The sequence below is a fragment of the Corapipo altera genome, unplaced genomic scaffold (assembly GCF_003945725.1).
Source record: "Corapipo altera isolate COAL_440 unplaced genomic scaffold, ASM394572v1 0, whole genome shotgun sequence".
NCBI classification, from domain to species: Eukaryota; Metazoa; Chordata; class Aves; order Passeriformes; family Pipridae; genus Corapipo; species Corapipo altera.
In genome coordinates this window covers 41,234,516-41,254,226 of record NW_020884872.1, presented here as the reverse complement: position 1 = coordinate 41,254,226, position 19,711 = coordinate 41,234,516, and the positions used below count along the sequence as shown (strand labels likewise).

The window sequence follows — 19,711 nt, the reverse complement described above, 5'->3', positions numbered from 1 at the left end:
CTTAGCTGAAGAGCATCATAATGGTTTGACCAACAAATGCTCAGGCCTACTCTCACTGCAAATTTGCAGTAGACCTTACCTGGGGAAAGCAATAGACCTTACCTAGGACAAAACCATTCACACTGGAGCTTCCCTACTGCCTCACTGAATGCCAAAGAACCAAAGTGAACAGACATTTCCATACAGATCAGTTTGGACAGAATACATTTGTCTCGAAAAATTACCATTAACTCCTCTCAGTCCACACAAAAAATGCAGCAGTCTCATAACAAGAACAGATTCAGATCTACTCCCAGTGGGCATCTTAGAGGTATATGTTAATCAGCTCCCAGTTCTGCAAGTGATGAGTGGTAAAGTCCTTGCTTAGCTCACCACCTACCGATTATCAGAACAACCGAGTACCGCAGACTGGAGCAGCAGCATCCCACCAGGTCATCCTCCCGGGGTGGTAAATGATTCAATGAACAAAATCTGCCTGAATAGATATCTGAAGAGACAGCCGTAATGCAGCTGAGGGCAGTAAGAGGACATGCCAAGGCAAACACATTCCAGATGACTTGCAACACAGTGTGAAATTTCACCCTATTATAAATAACACAGTAAATGTGAAGTTGTATTTCCCAAGGTACTGGTCAGACATCTTTTCCCTGAAGAGCAAACATGGAGGAAATGTATCATCTTTGCTTCTTAGCCCTGAAAGGCAGATCAGAGGGATTCCTGCTGCAAGGATGACCATGTTATCCAGTGATCCCACCTGCTGCCTGCCTGGGTAAAGAAAGATGCTTCAAAAGCCATGCACTCTAGCTGCCAAGGGAACACAGAGTGCATAAATACCTGGGAAGACAATGAACAAAGGTGTATGCCTTCCCCTTTCCTGATGTGACCTTTTCACTGTGTTCTAGGCTGTCTACAGTACAGAAACTCAATTTCACCATAATTTGAGGCCATATCCCACCACACGTGTGAAAAGCCAACCCACTTGTTATGCTGAAAGCAATTTTTTTAGTTGTGTCTTATTAGTGAACAGCCAGGTTTAACCAACCACAGGTGAAACAGGCATCATATAAGAGGAGAGAAAACCCTCTCAGTTGTGACCAGTGGGGCTGTCCACAGACAGGAGATGATGCAGACAGGTGCCAGGTTGTGGCTACTGTCCATCACTAGTTCCGAAAGTTGTTTTTCCAGAGGTGCACAGTCACTCATTTCAACAGCACTACCTCTTAAGCTGAGCAGTGTTTAGGAGGTGGGGCTCGCCTCACTAACTTCAGCAGTCTAAAGAGGATGTCTAAGGTAATCATCCTAAATTCCTTCTGCAATAAGTGAAAAGAGGCAGGCATCCCCAGAGGCAATGGGTATGAGGTCTATGGGCTACACTCTGGAAGTGTCCTTCCACCAGACTCAGAGCTTAGAGCCAGTGACTTAGGCTAAATCCTAAACTTCAAACAGCTAAGTTAAGAGAGACAGATCCCATCCAAAATGAGTAGGTGGCTCAGGCTCACCCAAATATGGGTGGCTCATAGGTGAGACCCATGTTTGTATAACAAATTCTTCATGGAGTCCTCTGTATCCATAGCCCTGTTCCTGGAGAGTAAGTCTTCCTTATAAAATGACCGTATATCTCATTTTCCTGTGCCTTCCTACCTTCATGCCAAAACACTCCTAAGTGCTGAGAGGTTCTTCCTCAGGGCTTGTGTTTTGCCTGCCCAGAGGCAGGCAACGTATTCTGACATTTCCATGTCTCCTGGGTCTACAGGAGACAGGTTTCTTTCTTTTAGGTTTGTTTGAGACAGGTTTGTTTCTCTCTTCTGGTTTCTCACTTTTTCTCACCTTCCACTCTCATTGCAGCCTGTGAATCCCCGTGCTTCCATGTTGCTTGCACAGTGTGAAGTGTCAACAGACCTATTCCTCTGCCAGTGTGCAGAGCTTGGGAACTCACAGGAAATTCAGTTCTGTCGTAGTTTGAGACCCCCAAAATCAAATTTCCGAGTCAAAGCCCCCCTTCCACAACTCAACCCCATGTGAGAGGGGTTTTCCAGACACAACGCAAGACTCAGTATGGGGAGGAGGGAATTATATTACAATTATGACACAAATAAATATTATAATACATTATATACACAATCTTAACTATCTCTCCTATGATAAAGCAGTATTTACATTGGATCAAATCTCTTCTCCCTCCAATAAAAGTTCAGAAGGGAAGAAGGAAAGATCCTTTCCATGTTCAGGACAGCAGTGTCTCTCTTCTTCCATGCAGCAGTCATAGCTGAAGTTGTAGCTGGATCTCCTTCCATTACACACAAGGGGAGGTCTCCTCTCACCCCTTCTCAGCCCTTCGACTCCAAGCAAAGGTCTCTCTCTCCCGTGGACTGTGGTAACCGGGACAAAGGTTCGCTTCACCACGTCATATCACGAAGTGCAGAGGTCTTCGTGACGGTCCCTTTCCTCAGGGGGTTTACTCCTGAGTCAGAACATCTCGGGCAGCTTTCAGTTGAAAGTCTTTGCCTCAAGAGTCCTACCAGAGCTCCTGTGCTCTGTCTCAGGCTGCCAGCCTGGCAGCAACAGTGGGGGGGCAAGGTCACCCCCTCCGCATTCCATCTGGCCGTTACGGTTCAGCTTCCAGGACGTCTTGAGCTTCTCAGCTCCTCTCTCTGGTACTGCTGCATTCCAAGACTCCCCTCAAGTAGGGGTCCACCGCCTCCTCCTAGGAGGGGTCTCAAAAGGGTTTGGGGATTTTGATTCAGTTCTTACCCCCAAAACTGTCTTTGTTGAGCTTAGTCCGCTCTCTCTTCGTCCATTAGACATCTTTGTGTTTTCCTGCTTGGCTGCATGCCGCCTTTGCTGCTTCTTATCTCTTGGCTTTCTGCCATAGTCTCTCCATTCACTGCTGCTCTACCGCTGCTTTCAGTATCTCCTGCTGCTGCTCACAGTGGAGAAACTTCCCCCAGCTCTCAGCTACAGTACCTGGCCCAGTTTAACACTGTTCCAAGTTCCTGCAGCCCCCGAGCTGGGGGCTGGGGGGGTCTAGGCCCCCCAGCGGGGCTCCTGCCCCTTCTCCTCATGGCTTCAGAACATGGCCACTTCTTCAACTACAACATCATCTTTCTTTTCCGGTCTGGTGTGATATGTTTTAATTTTACAGGGGCGCTGACTGGGTCAACACCAAGAGAGACACCACCCCCTCGGCAGTTACCATTTTTTTAACTCCAGGGGGAGAAAACACTATTTTTCCCACCACAAGTTCCCAAAGAACAGACTTTTTCCATCCTTACAAAACTTAGGTGCCCTATTGCTGCGAGGTCCTGGTAGCAAAATATGTTCAGTTCCAAGATCAGCTGGAGTGCAGGAAGCCGCCCTGCCATTCAGGTTGGCAGGAGATAGGAGCCACCGCCAATTTGCACAGGCATGGCTGGGAATGGGGAGCAGTCAAGGCTCCCTGGGCATAGAGTGTGGCCAGATCTGCAAGGTCTCCATTTCAGGAGATCAAATGATGTTTCTGGAGATTGTGGGTGCCACTGGGGCTCTGCTAACCCTGCGTGACTCAGCCTGTCAGACAGGGAATGCTGGTGGATGCTGCAATGCCCAGGACTGAGCAGAAGCTACATGGTAGGACTCCTGATGTAAAATATGGGCATATCTACAGCCATTTTTGTGCAGCTGTGGGCAAGAGCAGATTTAGACCCAGGCTGCTTTTTGTGGAATGGCAAAAGAATTGGGCACAACATTTTTTTATATATTCCAGTGTTAGTCCTTTCCCCCAGAAGAAGTGGTGGTTTGACATCTGTTTGCTGCCCATTGATCCTCCATTTTCAAGGATAGTTAGCAAAGCTAACACCAAAGAAAGGCTAAGAGTCAGTACCATGTCTGTACTTGATCCTGCCTTATCCAAGCTGGAGAAGAGAATGGACCTGAAGCACAGCTCATTTCACAAAATAGATCTTATTTTTTATTCCTGGCAAAGCATCTTTTCTTTCTGAAACTTGAAATGCATGGAAGGAACTGATTATTCTGGTGATCCTCGTCACACCATTGGCTAAGAGTGTCAAAGATGTTATGACAAGGGTTAATACCCATTATTGGTCTGTCAGAAGAGCAAAGAGTAGTTTGTGATCTTTGCAATTTTAACACAGAAGATCCATCTGATGATGTAAGTAGTTATTTGCTATTCACTTGCTGATACCTAGCCAGCATCCAGCGAGGTTCTGAGTGATCACACATCTCCAACACGTGACCATGTAGTATCAGCGGATAGCAGATACCCTGCAAACACTTCTGCTGAGAGCATACAGACTATTTATACCAGTCTCTGGTAACTGCCTTCTCCGTTTTAGTTTGTCCTGCTTAAATTAGAAGTTTGGGTGAGGTGTCAATCAGCTGAATTGGATGAAATGACTCAGAGACGGGAATGAGCAGATCCCACCTGGATAGCTGTCGATACTCTTTTCATGCCCCTTTTCACACATTTCAAGTTTCAGACAATGAACCTTTCACATAAGTGGGCAAACTGGCAGCTCTCTCATTTTTGATAGCTGAAATTACCATTCTTCCAAGGTCAAACTCCCCAGGTCCAACCGTTCCTTTTGCTTGCATTATCCGTCTGCCACATTTGCTTGTTCAGGGAGATAAGGAGTGTGATGTATCCCTGAAAAGTCCTTTTTCTTCCTTCAAGGGAAATAATAATTGCTGTTTGCTTTCCTGTGACTGGACATAGGATCTGATTATAAACTCAGAGCTGCATAAATCTTAACAGTGTAGTCACTAATTAAGCGATGTCGATGTCAATATAAAACTGCCATAATTAAGCTTATATTCAGACTTTCCAGGTTGTTTTCTGCTCTGGATTTTCCAGGCGAACAGGTACCAATAGAAACTAGGAAAAAAACCCTAAAAATATTTGTTTTCCGTGAACTTCAGTATATTCACTTAGAAATCATATTTCACAAGAGGCCACAGTCTGGTTATTAACTTCAGCAGCAGATAAATTCAAAAATCAGGAACCATATGCACTGGTACTTGTAAGTGATCAGAAATGAAGGATTAGTCAGCCTGTAAAAACTCTGCTCTATGACAGTGGGGAGAGGACTTCACTGTACAGACTTTTTTTTCATATTTTATATGTACCAAACACTTTTTCCAGAAGAGGGTACAAAATTTATCTCCAGAAATAAAAAAGCACTATGTTTCTGCCAGCCTGTATTTGTGAATGCCAAAACCTTTTCAGACTGTTTCTATCTCCATTTGTAAATATGGGATTCAACCTTAAACACAGTAAAAAATCCTGTCCCGTGATACTTATAATACAGATGATTACAAAGAATCTGTCCATCCATCTTGCTTCCTTTTACAGTCAGTAAAGTGAAACAGGAACATAGTTCTTCTCATTTCACCCTATATTTGTCAGTTGATATCTCTCTAGATTCCTTTGACTATGGTGCCTGGAGCTCCGATGACTAGCCCAGATGTGGACATCTGCACTTTGGACATCCAAGTTAGACAGAATCCCACCTCTTGCATTTGCCAGGAAATGCTCTACAGTGACAGTGTGGGACATGGCTACCCATACTGTGCTCATTGCCAAACACCACTTGTCATATTACTCATATTTACCTCAAATTTAAATCAACTTAAGGGAAGTTCTGATTACTTTGTTTGTGGGGCTGCTAGCAATGCTGCAGTAGAGAGCAGGATAAAGGGTCTCTTGCAGAGGTGTTAAGGAAGTCATGGTTGTCAAGGGAAGGGAGAGGAAGGGAGGTGTCACTGTGGTTAGACCACATTGTTACTTATGCCAGCTGTCGCACAGATCGATAGCTCTGTTTATTCAAGTGTCATCAATCCCTGTTACCATTTCACATGGCCTTAGTGCTCTTTAAACTTCACAGACTGGTGGATCTTGAGGAGGGGTTTGAAAGCTTGAAGTAAACCCTTCCTGCTAAGCTTTCCTCATAACTACTCACATGAAATCGAACAAGCATGGATCATTATTCAAAATAATGACTCACTTCAGAGATGTACATGCTTGTGGAGATTGTATCACCTCCACTGGATATGATACAATCTTCAAACACAGTTCTTCTGTGATTTATGTACTCACAAAGAGTTGCTTTCAGCTCTAAGACGTAACCCTACCCCTTAAGCATATATGCAGCAGTCATCACACAAAACCACTTCTTTTAAGGTAAATGAGGTGCAAAGCCAGCATTGCATTTCTAGCCATGGTTCGGCCAAATGGGGATGTTACATGGTGTGCCCTGCCGTTGTCTCAGTCTACAAAGGTGGGGAAAATTTTGCATTTCTCTGGGGTCTCCGATCTGAAGATTGCTTCCCAGGCACAAAGGCATTTTAGCCTCACCCTTGCTACCCGCAGGCAGGGATAGCTAATAATTATGTAGTAGTATTGTCTTAATTTGAGAAGCAACAAAAACGAGTCTAAAAAAAATTCATAAATGTAAGGCAAAGTCAAACCTTACCATCAGCATTTAAAGATCCTTCCTGATATGGGCATAAGAAAATGGTTTGGGAGCTGGAGAAACAGCGTTCACAGCTGCTTCACACTTTCATTAATATACTCCAATATTAACAAATTAAATCCCTCACTGACTTGCCTCTTCTGGTGTTGATCCTTCACTGCTTCCGGAATAATAATAAAACCCACCAGGACTGGGCTCATAATGAAGAAGAACCACTGGTAGTTAGTTTTGGATGTGAACTACTTAGGGAGTTGGTCATGAGCAGACACCATTTAAATAAGACTGTAAGTGCAGAAATAATTGTGCAAGAGAGTCTCTGGCTGTTCTGAAGGGAGACAGTAGACAGAGCAGGACTACAGCTCATTCACATGACCTGGAAACTTCATCCTTTTAATGGAAGTGGCAAGCTCTACCAATGAGTACAAATTACTCCAAAATTACATGCACAAGAGAGTAATTATACAGGGCCACCATCTGTGGTGGCCAAAATTGCAAACATATTGGGACAGTAGAGGTAAGTTACTGAAGGTGATGGAATGCTAAAGTGAAAACCACTGTGTTGCAACAGTAGAAAAGGCCCATAGAAATGCTAAACACTGTCCTTATTGCCCACCTGAGTATCAGGAAGGGCTTGAGATGGCTTATCCAGCCACAAATGACTGCTGCCATAAAAGAAAAAAAGTGAAATCAGCATCAAATGCTGGAAATCATCAGGAAAAGAACCTCAGAAACACCTCACTGTTCAAGGCTACTGTAACCCTATCAAAAACAAATGGACATGACTCAAGTACCTTACTTCCCCATTGCAAAAATCTCAGCTGTTGCACAAACAAACCAAGCCAGAATGTCATACTTTGTCGTAAATGGCTGTTTGAGTGGAACTGATGAAAGATAGTGACCTGCAATTCACAACCAGCTCATTTGGGAAATCTATAATGGATTACACACTACAGCTAGTTCTAAACACAAACAGTGTAGAAGGAAAAGAAAAAAAAAAGAGATGAAAAGTAAAATCCTAATGAAGTTATTGTCCTGGTAGGCATCTTCAGGCCAGAAAAGCAAAGCTACAAAAGAAGTACTTCTCTGTTTTGCAAGTAAATCTAGATAATTCCTGATAAGGCTAATGAATTGCTGTAATTATTACACACCCATCTCACTTCTAGTAATGAAATATCCCATGGATATACGGGTAGTGGGCAGTAGTATGTAGGAATATCTAATGCAGAAGAAATTCTGTGGACAAAGAGAAGCCCTGTGATCAGGGTTTCTACTTATCCTAAACCTTTATTTCATTCTTGCTATTTTATGTATTGGCTTCATCAGTTTATAGTGGTAACACTTACTTATTGAGAAGTGTACATGTCTAATAATAAGAAAACATGAAACTGTGGTTGGTGGGGTTGTTGCCTAATAATTCTTCTCCTATATCAAGTTTTGATAAGAGCCTGATCTCTTCTGATACATAATATAAGGCAGGGATATATAAAAGTATTTGTAACACATTTGTTTTATATATATTTATATATATATATGAGTGTACTTGTTTGCTTTGTTCTGAGACATGAGAGATTTTCATTGTGAAAGATCAGTGGTTGGTATATCAGTCTGAAAACCTGCAGAGCAAATTCTGCTCTCAGGGATGTGTATCAGTCCACAACTCCCTCATGAGGGGAAGAGGAGGGGCAGGCACTGATCTCTTCTCTGTGGTGACCAGTGACAGGACCCAAGCAAATGGCCTGAAGTTGTGTCAGGGGAGGTTAAGGTTGAATATTAGGAAAGGTTCTAAACCCAGAGGGTGGTTGGGCACTGGAACAGGCTCCCTGGGGAAGTGGTCCCAGCACCAAGCCTGACAGAGTTCAAGAAGTGTTTGGACAATACTCTCAGGCACATGGTGTAACTCTTGGGGATGATCCTGTGCAGGGCCAGGAGTTGGACTCAATGATCCTTGTGGGTCCCTTCCTACTCAGAATATTCTGGGATTCTGTGATCTTAGTCTAATGGCTTTATTTTATTTACTTGTGCATATTAATATATTCAGTGATGCCTGTGCCACATAAAGGACTTGGAATAATTTCTCGGCTTGATGAGTATGTGGCATGAATCTTTCCCCTAAGCACAGCTGTGGGCTTTGATGTACTCGAGGGAGGGCTTCTTCCACCAAGTTTAAAGTTCAGCAGTTCAAAGGCACTTCTCATTAGATATTAACCAAAATGCTTTACAAATGAGAAGGGAACAACCTATTCTGTGCCTGAAGAATTTGGCAAGGACCATTCTCACAAGCCAACAGACCACCAGCGTGCCGAGAAACGTCTTGCAGAAGAGAGGTTGGGTTCAGGGGCAGCACAAACAGGAGAGTGACCTCTTACAATTCTGTTTTGGAAAACACAGCCCCTTAGCTTCTCTAAGCCTTGTTTGGAGAGCAAATCTACAACACAAGCTGTTATGGGCATTATTTACAGCTCTCTGTATTGCTCCAGCCACATGGTAGATATCTAGCTGAATATCCATAGGGATGCCCACCCTCGGGGCATCATATCAGTCAAAGGGAGTTCAACCTAATCTTTAACTTTCCTGTCTTTTTTGGTGTGGCATAGAAACTCCTAAGCTGACAGATGGAGACAGCAGGTTAATCACTGAAATGCATCTGGGCAAAGAGTCTGTCAGCTGCCACGCATCCAAGGATGCTGCTGCTCCCTGCCAAAAGCCAAGAAACACAACTGCATCTGTGAGGTTCACAGGGAAACTGGGCTGTTTCTGCTTGCCCGAGACACTTCCTGAGGGAGTCGCTGCTGGAGACATGAGAGAGGTAGAGGGATGAGGGCTCAAGACTCAAGGGTGCCTGTCTGCTGAACCACTCATGCCATGACTCACTGGGATAAGAGCAGGCAGCCAATGTGTGGAGTCAGGTGGGAAACCTAGAAGAGACCAGGATGATATTAGGCTGGTGGAGTGGGTGAGCAGAGGCTGCTCAGTTAGTGCTACGGGTATGAGGTTTGCTAGAAAAAGAAGAAAATTAACTTTTGTTGAACATGGAAGAGGATTACGCTTTCCCTTTGGTTTAACTGTGGCTTTTCATTTCTATACTTTAAACTCAATCCTCAAAACCCATCATGTCTTTCATTTCTCTGGTCACCCTGTGTAGAGCTAGAGAGTAACACCTGCCTGGGGTTGGAAACCTTTGGCCAGCGCCTCTCTAGAAACAGTGGCTTGAAACAGAGAGAGGCTGCAGACGGGAAAGAGGGACTTATGCCTTGGGTCATGCTTAAGCAAACCTCAGCCTGCGGAGGTGTCTGGCACTGGGGTTGTGCTGCCAGAGCTGGAGAACAGTTGTGGCAGAGGTGGGTAAAACCTCCTGCAAAGTACAGGCAGCCAAAGGGCTTGTAGCAACCTCCAGGGCATACACCTGCTTGACGAGGATCCCAGCTTGAACTTAGATCCTGTTTGGGATGGGAGAAAAATTGAAACTTGTTGAGGCATGTGATCCCAAAATCAATATTTTCACAGCTCAGAGCATGTGACGTCTCCCTGGAAGGTGCCTAGTGAGGACAATGGCTGGCACAGAACTGCAGCTCCACATGGCTCTAGTGCGCTCCACCACTGACCAGCCCACACACAGGCATCAGTAAGCTAATGCCTATGCCTAGAGCCAATGGCTCTAGGTTTCCTTTACAGGCAGGAAAATTCATCCCATAAATCTACACACTTTCCAGAGATGCCCTGTATTTAATGGGACTGGAGGGGGTAAGGTGGGATTTATGAATGGCAATTGAATTTCCTACTTTATTATGTTTTGCATTTCATACTAAAGCACAGAACTTCACATTAACAGTATATCCAGCGATAACACAAACACTTCCTCCAGCTAAATTTTAACATTTGTGTCAAGTCTTTTACTGAATGCAGCAAACCTGTAGCTTTTGCATGCCACGTCCTAAACCTCTCTTACCAAATCAGGTTTTTCCCGTATGTACATAGAAAAGTTAACACTTCCCAGAATACCACATAAATAAAATGCTCTGGGCTATCTTTCCAAATAAACCCTTAATCCTCAGATATCATTGAAAGTAATTTTTGTCAATAGTGCACCTGTAGAAAAACAAAGAGCAGTCACTAAAAAAACCAAATACATTGGTATCTCCAATCTCACTATTTGGCATCTGCAGGCATTTTTGTTTTGCTGATATCTATCAAGCAATTCACAATCAAAATCCACCACTTTGTCACCTAGAGACTTCTGAAATATATATATTTGCTGTTGGAAGATTTTCTGACTCCTGTCTACATAAAATAACTACACCAGAAACTGGGAAAGAAAAGGAAACTGAATTTTCCCACAGCTAGCACCAAGTAAAGAGATTCCTGCATTATCCCATTTTCTCCCACTATACAGCTTTTTTGGGGAAACCCCCCCCCCAAAACAGTGTAATATTTAAATCCACATAAAGCCTTACCACCAAAATCAGAAATATTGACCATGTGCATGAGGCACCATCCAGTGCTGCAAACATTCCTTACAAACTGGACTTCGGTCAAAATTGTTTTTCTCCTTTTCTAAAAGTTGAAATGCATTTCTGATATGAAAAAAGAGATTTTACATAGTATTAATGCTAAAGTCTCAAAAGTGACTCTGTGCTTCTTCACATGGCTTGCAGCTCAACTGAATTAAAAAGCTAAAATGAACATCTAAATGAGCCCCTGAAATAAATAGTCAGCTGAGAAAAGACACTTGAACAATGAGGAAAACAGAAAAAAACCACAGCGCATACTTGGATCTCTATATCAGTGGAAAAGGCTTTATTTCTTTGCAAAGGCAATGGCAAGGTAGAGCTACTGCAATGCAATCAAAGAAAAATACTTTTTGTATAGGACTAGGAAAGCATTAACATAACAGACAAAGCACATTATGTCCTGCCCTTGGCAAATGTGTGGTTGGCTACTCCAGACTGTGACCCAGCAAAAATAAGAGGTCCAAATGATTTTTCTCCTAGGTAATATACTGCTTCATTTACTGCACACAGTAGACACTGGTGGACTGTTTTCTCAAGATTCAGTGTGGACGCACAACATTGCACTGAAGGAAAAGAAAAACCCTGTGCCACACACAAAATTCACACAAAAATGAGCTGAAGTGCTGCTTGGTACACTAAAAAAACTTCCAAGTACATTTGATCCATTTTTTGACTAGGCTGTGCTCTCGGTGGATGGGAAGACAAGGAAAACTCAATCATATTCCTCAGCACAAAACATGCTGACATTGACAGCTATGTTTTTAAGGCGTTCATTTTCTCCTCAGATCTCATTACTGCCATTTTCAGTTGTGATTCCTTAAGCTCAGCAGATTTAATTTTGATTTTATCCAAGAGCCTCTTCACCTGGAGGCAATCCCCCTTTTTGCCGGAGGGTTTTACCCACTTCTGTCAAACCAGTCTGGCTATCACTTCTCTTTCAAATACACACACCACTTCAGAGACCAAATCAAACCAGTAGGATCAAAAGCAGTATTGATGACAGATCAAATACACATTAACCACAACCTGTTTATTGATTTTTGAATCTGTCACATGTTATTTCCTTATTCCCTTTGTTTCTCAATTGCTTGAGCATGTTGATCTAAGTCAGCTTTTAACTCCACTTTGTCACCATGACCTTTTTTGATCCCAGTCCATTTGCTCTCAAATTAGGTCACACTACAGAAGCTGCTTTGCTCCAGGTTGTGGTTTTCATGCTCTCAGTTAAATTAAATCTTTCTATGCCACCAGCTGGGACAATTGGTGCCTGATAATCAGTGGGGCCTGGGACAGTAAACCACAACGCCCTCTTCATACCACAGCTCTTCCCTGAGTGAATAAGGAGCTGCTGTAGGAACTGGGGAGAGGAACTGGAGCAGGGCATATGGAAGAGCTTCCTTGCAGATAGAGATACTGGTGGCAAGGTATAAGCAGATGCTCACCTTCACCTGTCTTCCCTTCCTCCAAATTGGAAACTGGGACAAATTTGTGTTGAGGGCTAGGCTGCACCTAAGCAGGGCTAAGTAAAAAGAACATGGTAAGTTATCACCCTTCATTCATGCTCTTCTGCACCTTATTTCTGCCTCCTCCAGGACCTTTGCCAGTAATCTCACATTTCCTCGACTGCTGTCTCTGGTTGCTGCCACCCCCCTATTAGCTGAAGCACACACTTAGCAGCTTTGCTCCTGCATCCACTTGGGAAATGAGTCCCTCTTTTCCAGAAGCTTCTCTTCTTCTCATCCCTGCTCTGCTGTCTTGGGAAGGGTATTACACCAGCAGAGCTAAAGGTTTCTGTGTCATGTTCTCTGCTTTGGGTTTTCTTTAGCATATCCAGAGGCACACTAAAAAAAATAAAAATAGGATAGCCATGGAAAAATTTCCCTATGTGTAATTAGCTGAAAAAGTAGTTAAATGTACTGCTGTTATGATCTGAAATACACATATCTGTGAAAAGAAGATATCAGCATGTGGGCTAAATAACAGGGTAGAAGGGACCACATGGAATTATGTTCTGAGCATAACATATAATCTGTAATCATTAGTGCACCGGGGTGCCACTTAGAGCTATAATAAGCCAAATGAGTCCCAGTACTACTCTGTTTGCTCCAGTGAGGTAACAAAATCACAGGGTAATAGAATAAGTTAGGTTAGGAGGGACCTTCAGAGGTCATCTAGTCCAAAACACGTCTAATCAGATGGGCTTGTTCAGGGCCAGTTAAGTCGAGCACCTCCAAGGAGGGAGATCCCACAGCCTCTTTGGGCAGCCTGCTCCAGTGCATGACCATCCTTCCAGCAAGAATTTTTTTCTAATATCTAGTGGGAATTTCCCACCTTCCAACTTGTGCCCCTTGCCCTTGCTGTGCTCCCCCCAGAAGGTTGGCTCCCGCTTCTGTGAGTCCTCCAGCTGGGAGCCATTCTGGTTCCCATAGAAGACAACAGACTCCTCATGCCCAGAACCACCAGGTGCTTAGGAAACAGCAAAGACCAGCTGTGGCACACGAGGACAGAGGACAGAGGACACTCAGTGGCAAAGTGCTCCTGCTCCAAGAACACCAAGATCTGAACGCTTTCCTGCCATTTAGACACTGGTCAGGACTCAGCTTCTTTCTCTTTATGGCTCATTGGCAAGGATTGCTTCTGAACACTAGCTGCTTTAGAAAGACTTTTGCTTATTTGCCTCCCACCACAATTAAATCCTTTTAAATTCCATTAGCTACAGTATACTTTTATTTTGCAAACACTTTCTAAATTGCACTACATATGGCCACAAGTTCTAAAAATCTGTCCAGAGGTTTCCTTTCTTTACACTATGACCTGCCTGTGTTTAGCAAAACTTAATTTGATGTGGAGGCCACTTCTGAAGGATGAGAGCTGCACCTGTGCTGTTGGCCAGGTGGAATGCACCTCCAGTAAAGTAGGAGATGCACTTCTTCACATTTCCTGCTGAGTTTGTTAAACAGGTTATATCTATTTTTAAAAGCATTGTATTACAAACTTTCAGGGAACAACATAGGCTTTTCTCAACAGAATTAAGGCGAGCTGAAAAAAAAAGAAAGAAACAATGCATTAATGTCAGTGTCAAGAAACAAAGTCTGTAATGTCTGAGGGCACTGAACAGAATGACAGAGGGGAAAGTTTATTGGCTCGTGGAATGCAATTTTTCACTCCTTTAAAATGCTCTAGATTGTCAGTTCCTATTAAGTTTTTACTTTTTGTTATGTAATATATGAACCACATAGCTTAAAATCATTCTTGTCCTGGCAGTTTACAAGAGACATGCAGTAATTTAATTTAATTCCATTTCTCACTGCTTAAGAAAAACAAAGCGGCAACCCCAGCAAGGACTGGTGATTATTAACTGATGTTCCCACTCTGAGGGATTTTTTTTTTTAGGTGACACAGAAACATTCCTTTGTTTACTTTCCTTTGGGGAAGAGGATCTAGTTGCTCAATTTTTAGGCAACACTTTTTTCTGCACAATGCAGAACACTGTGCAAGTTCCTCATTTACAGTTGTGTTAATCTCCTCTAATGTACACACCAATTTGAGGTGTATTCCCCAGATCTATGGCTGACAGCAGACTTGACTTTGCCCAGATATGACATACTTACAAGCCTGTGTTCCCCACGTCTGCCTTACCTTTTCAATATTCAGATTCTCAGGGAAACCTTAGCAAACAAGGAAGTTGTCCTTCAGCCTTAGAAAAACAAAGTTGGGGTTTTTTTCCTTTTGCACAAGTGCTCTAGGCACCCTGGAAATCATAACATGGCAGAGCCAGGAAAGAGTCTCAAGTTGCCCAACCTGTGCATAGTAAAATTACAAGAAAAATTACTCTGGGACAAAGGCATAACGACCCTAGCCTGCTTATCCTGGCTGCAGAACAAATGCTGTTGTCATCCGGTGTTTAACTTACAAGGCAATAACAATTGCTTTGTGATTTTGATCCTGCAAGAGCTAAAATAATATCCTGTATTTCAGATTGCAAGCAAACCCCTTTCTGAAAGGCTCTTCTGTACATGACAATACAATAAACTTTTGTACATTATAAAAAACCAACTATTTATTAATATTCCATTCTGATTTGTAAAAGGTGTGTAGTTAAAAAATCTGGTGAGTCTGGGGAGGACCCTGCTGATTGAAAGCTCCCAGTGTTACTCCAATCTACAAGAAGGCTGTGAGGGAAGACCCAGGGAACTACAGACCTGTTAGTCTAACTTAAATTCCTGGAAAAATTACAGAGAAGATCACACTGGATACTGTTGAAAGGTATTTAAAGAACAATGCAATCATCAGGCACAGTCAGTACGGGCTCACAAAAGGAAGGTCCTGTTTAACTCATTTCATATCCTTCTATGATAAAGCCACCCACCCAGTGGATGAAGGGAAGGTGGTGGATGTAGTTTTTCTGTATTTCAGTCAGTTTTTCATACTGTCCATCACAGCACCCTTCTGCACAACTCGTCCAGCAGTGGGATGAATGGGTTGATGGTGTGCTGGGTGAAGAACTGGCTGAGGGGCAGAGCTCAAAGGCTTGTAGTGAGTGGGGTTACTTCTGGCTGGTGATCAGTCACTGGCAGTGCTCCTGGGGGCTCAGTCCTGGGGGCCAGACCTGTTCAATGTATTTATCGACAATCTGGATGCAGGACCTGAACACACCATTAGGAAGTTTGCTGATGATACCAAAGTGAGAGTTGCTGTTGACACTCACGAGGGACAAAAGGTCTTGCAGAGTAATCTGGATAAACCAAAGCACTGAGCTATGATTAATGGGATGAAATTTAACAAGCTCATATGTTGGATTCTGCACCTGGGACAGAGTAATGCTGGGAACAAGTACAAATCAAGAGAGCAGTGGCTGCAGAGCAGCCCTGCAGAAAGGGATCTGGGGGTGCTGGTTGGCAGCAGGATCAATGTGAGCCAGCTGTGTGTCCTGGTAGCCAGGAGGGCAAATCCCATCCTGGAGTGCATCAAACACAGCGTCAGCAGCAAGGGAAAAGAGGTGATTATCCCACTGTTTTAGCATTGGTGTGGCCTCACCTGGAGTGCTGTGAGCAGCGCTGGGCCCCACAATTTCAGAAGGTGTTGAGGTCCTTGAATGTGTCCAGAGGAAGGCAACAGCTGGTGAAAAGGCAGAAGGAATGTCTTATGAGAAGTGGCTAAGGAACTGGGCTTGTCGTTTGGAGGAAAGGAGGCTGAGGGGCAACCCCATTGCTCTTTGCAGCTTCTTTTGGAGGGGAAGAGCAGAGGGATATCCTGATCTCTTCTCCCTGGGAATGATTCAAAGCTGCACCAGGTAAGGTTTAGACTGGACATTAGGAAACACTTCTTTACTAAGAGAGTGGTCAAACCCTGGAACAAGCTTCCAAGAGAGGTGATTGATGTCCCAAACCTGTCAGTGTTTAAAAGGCATTTGGATATACCCTTAATAATGTGCTTTAACTTTTAGTCAGCTCTGAATTGCTCAGGCAGTTGGACTGGATGATTAACATAGGTCCCTTCCAAATGAAATAGTCTATTCTAAACACTCACTAATATTTCCCCCCAAAATGCTGTTTCTATGACCAAGAGTCAATGAAACTTGTCACAAAAAATGAACCACAAGGGTTGGTTTTCTTACAAAAAGAAATGAGCACTTTTCTCACCCAGTCTAAGGGAATAAAACCCACACTCAAATTACCTAGCACAAACCTGTGCTATTGCAATGACCTGATCAACTTATGTACAGAAAAGAACAGAAATCAGTCCCACAGTGGTCTGGGGAACTTAAAAAAAAAAAAAAAAAAAAAAAAATCCCAAGTCATACCTTGTCCCAAAACACAGGAACAATAAAAAAAATAAAAACAACAAAACAAAAACAACAACGAACAACAACAAAAAAACCCCAAAACAAAACAAAAAACCAACCAAACAAAAAACCAAACCAAACAAACAAAAAAAACAAAGCAAAGTCCAAGTCTTTCATTCTAATACATTAGATATAAATAGCTAAGAAAGCCAAGTAAGCAAATCCAAAGCCAGAGCTATGATGGCAGGAAGACAGAGGTTGAAGGGAGATATAGGCATGTCTTCATAGGTATGTTAAGTTCCTACCACAACAACAGGGAGAAAAGGGACCATTGTTCCCTGAAAAACATATGAGTTAAGCTCACAACAGAGGGACTTGCAGTTGTATAACAGAAAGAAGCTGAACGCATGATAAGGGGAGAAATACAGCCTCACAGAAGAATATTTTGCCATGTTTAACCTCTGCAGATCCAGCCAGCACGAACAAAATGCCACCAGGGAAGAGTATCTCTTGCAACTTCTCCTACTTTTCAACCTGGGGTAAATGCTCAGCCCTCCACTATGTCATTTTGGGTTTACATCACCACAAATAAGATCAGAAGCTTTGGTTTTATCTTGCTTTGATTTTAGATGAGAAAGATGGCAACAACTGGACTAGTAACATAAAACACCCTCAAAAGCAACAGTGTCAGGAGTAAAAAGGAGGAGCCTTTCCGTGAAGCAAGTCTGATTCTCATGTACACTGAGGCCACTTTACAACATTCTGGATAAAACAGGGTTTACAAGGGAATGAACATATATGCTTGAAAGGTCCTTGCTGACAGGCAGGGACTGGGTCTGAGGTGGAATTAACTTCATCTGTCCTAAGCCACCTGCAGGGCCTCCCCTTGAAGTTCCTGGCAGCAGACAGGTGGCCATCAGAGACCCATGGATCCATACTGCACATTGCAGCTAGTCCAGCTCTGTTGAAAGCAGCATGGTCTGGGACAGCAGAACTGGTTGTTGGACATCTCAGCCAGAGTCTACAGCAGCTTCAGCAGGGCTACCCACCTTTAGCAGGGTTACTCACCAGCCTGCTGCTTCCATAGCCCCTCTGGGAAGGGATGCCTATGCTTGTCAGGAAGCTCCTCTTCCTCCCTGGGGCTCAGACTCAGGCCTAGAAGTATCCTGGCTGTGTTTCTATCCTTCAACACTGACTCCAGCCTTCTGTGGCAGCACACCAAAACTTCTGATGGGCCCTGACCAAAATTTGCCCAGACACCACACCCTGTATTCACCAACCAAAGCAGTGTTATCAATAAAAGAACAGGTGAGCTCCCCATGTCAAGAAAGCATGACGACCCAGGCTTGGACTCAAGACTCCTACTGCAGACTCAATTAGATCCCAGCTGATAGCTTGGATTGGCCTAGTTTACCACTACCACCACCAAAATTCAGGTCTGCAAGATCTCAAAGTGCCATGATGGAGGAAAATATTCAAAAATCTTTTTCTTTTCTTTTTCCTTATTGCTGCCATGCCCTACGATAAGTAGATCATAACATCACAGAGATGTGACTTGGATCTACAGTCGTGTCCCTGTTCACTGAACTCAGAAGCACTTCCCTGTGTCCCAAAGTGAGCTCTGGCTACTTCCTGACACCGCAAGAAAGGGTGGCTCACCCACCTCATGACCCTTTCTCTTTCTTTTCCCTCCTGAGGAGAGAAGGCATCTTGGCACAGAGGTTGAACAGAGCTGTAGCATATTGCATACCCAATGCTGCTGTGCAAACAAGCCTACTGCCTGCTTTCCCCTCTCCCTTGTCTCTGCCAGTGCCTCTGTGCGTCACCTGCAAGTTGGAGGGTACCAAGGAGGCAGAGAGCAGGCAGAGCCACTACGTCAGTAAATGCGTCTGTGGACCCCCTTTTATCCTGCTGGGGCATTAACAGATCAACAAACACCCTGTTCCCATTGAGTTCTGACACACACCCAAGGGTACACCTAACTCTGGGGTTTTTTCCTTTTTTTTTTTTTTTTAAATATATGTCTGTAAGTGATTACATCCGGGTTTGTGCCCGGCACAACCAAAGAGCATTCATCAGAAGAATAATGATGCAAATGTGGCTTCTTATCCTCCAATGATTGCCCATCTGGCAAAAAGGTTTAGAAAATGTAACAATAGTTTTGAAATAAATAGGAGGAAAGTAAAGACCGGCAGTGTACTTTCCACATCAATAGCAAATATACTACTGATGTGGAAAGTAAACAGCTTCAAACAGAAGGTGAAACCGCTGTGGATAACACTACACCTGTGAGATTTAGGCTCGAATGCCAGTGCATTAAAAGTGAGGCAGAAAATCCCAAGTTCATCACCTCAAATTACAAAAACAGGTATTAAACGCTGTATCGTCTGTAGCCGGGTAATAACAGAGGGCCAGCTGAAATTCGGAGGATTAAAATACCTCGCTATGCGTTTCAAAAGCTTACCTCCTTGTACGGAGCACTCTATAAGTTCAGCACACTTGTATTGTACAAGAATTCCTCAAAACCATTTCCTAGGCAGAGCTGGTTTTTTTGGGGGGGGAGGGCAGGGGGACGTCTGCATGCGGAAAGAGATGCAAACTTGGAGCTACTGAGGAGACGCTGAGGCCGCACCTCTCCCATTGCTGTCACCCCGTCCCGTCCTCTGCACGCGCACCTGCAGGGGACGGGGAAACTAAACCCAAATTACAGGTCGCGTTGCTGTTTGTTTGTTTTCGGGTCTGGTTTATATCGCCACCCCGGGGAGTGCCCCGCGCCCGGCCGGGGTCCGCCCGAGGGGCAGCGCTCCGGGCTCGGCCGGAGGGACCCCGGGGCACTGCCGAGGCTCGGGCAGGGCGGGGGCGGCCCCGGGGGCGCCGGGAGCTCCCTGTGCTGATTGGGCTGCGCGGCCCGGGGCGGCCGCGGCCGCCGCCCCCGCCCCGCTCGGCTCCGC

At 44.1% G+C, this 19,711-nt stretch overlaps 1 protein-coding gene and 1 long non-coding RNA gene across 2 annotated transcripts in view; one reads left to right on the top strand and one right to left on the bottom strand.

The window, feature by feature from the left end:
• CLDN10 (claudin 10) overlaps positions 1 to 19,711 on the top strand; it is a 58,223-nt gene that overhangs the window by 23,366 nt on the left and 15,146 nt on the right. The window lies entirely within an intron of this gene.
• On the bottom strand, positions 11,987 to 19,413 carry LOC113948081. Its single transcript, XR_003527978.1, has 3 exons — positions 19,225 to 19,413; positions 13,853 to 14,014; positions 11,987 to 12,816 (listed from the first exon to the last, which is right to left on the bottom strand). It is a non-coding gene; the product is annotated as an uncharacterized LOC113948081 (long non-coding RNA).